We start from the raw sequence: 656 nt of genomic DNA on the forward strand, positions 1-656 counted from the left end.
ATTCCTGGATCACAGACAAAGGACTTAATTTCTTCATTTTTTTCATTGGCTCTCTTTGCCTCCCAAGTTCCATGAGAGTGATGCATATTTGGGTCCAGGAGGATGTAGCACCTGCAGTGGGTTAGAGTCGCAGTTGAAGCACCCTGAGATTAGAAAATTCCAATCTTTTATAAGGGGGTGTAAGCCAACCCACCCAATCTTTGCCCCGGAGGGAGAAGTTGTATTTATTTTACTGGACAGCAAACAAACCTACCCTCTGCCAAGGAGGGAGATTATTATCTTTATTTTCCAGGGCTGTTTGCTATGTAAACATCCTTGAAAAGGTAATCCAGACAAAAGCTGACAACGTCTCTGCTCAGAAAACATACAGAAACATAAGAGACCCATGGAGACCTGTCACCCAATAATTATTCTTTTGTAATTTATTTCTAACATAATTGCATTCTGGTCAGAGAACACAGTCTGTGTGATACAGATCTTTAGGACATTTATGGAGAAGGCTGGGGAAAGTCTCCAGGAATGAGAGTACCACACATCACAGAACCTGCAGACCAACTCCATTCCCAGCTCCTTTACCAGGCGTTGCCTCCATTCAGAGAATATACCTTAAATTCTTCAAAGAAGCAGGTTATCTCTAAAAGGAGATAATCTTCTTA

This window comes from Pteropus vampyrus, unplaced genomic scaffold (assembly GCF_000151845.1).
Source record: "Pteropus vampyrus isolate Shadow unplaced genomic scaffold, Pvam_2.0 Scaffold10, whole genome shotgun sequence".
NCBI lineage: Eukaryota > Metazoa > Chordata > Mammalia > Chiroptera > Pteropodidae > Pteropus > Pteropus vampyrus.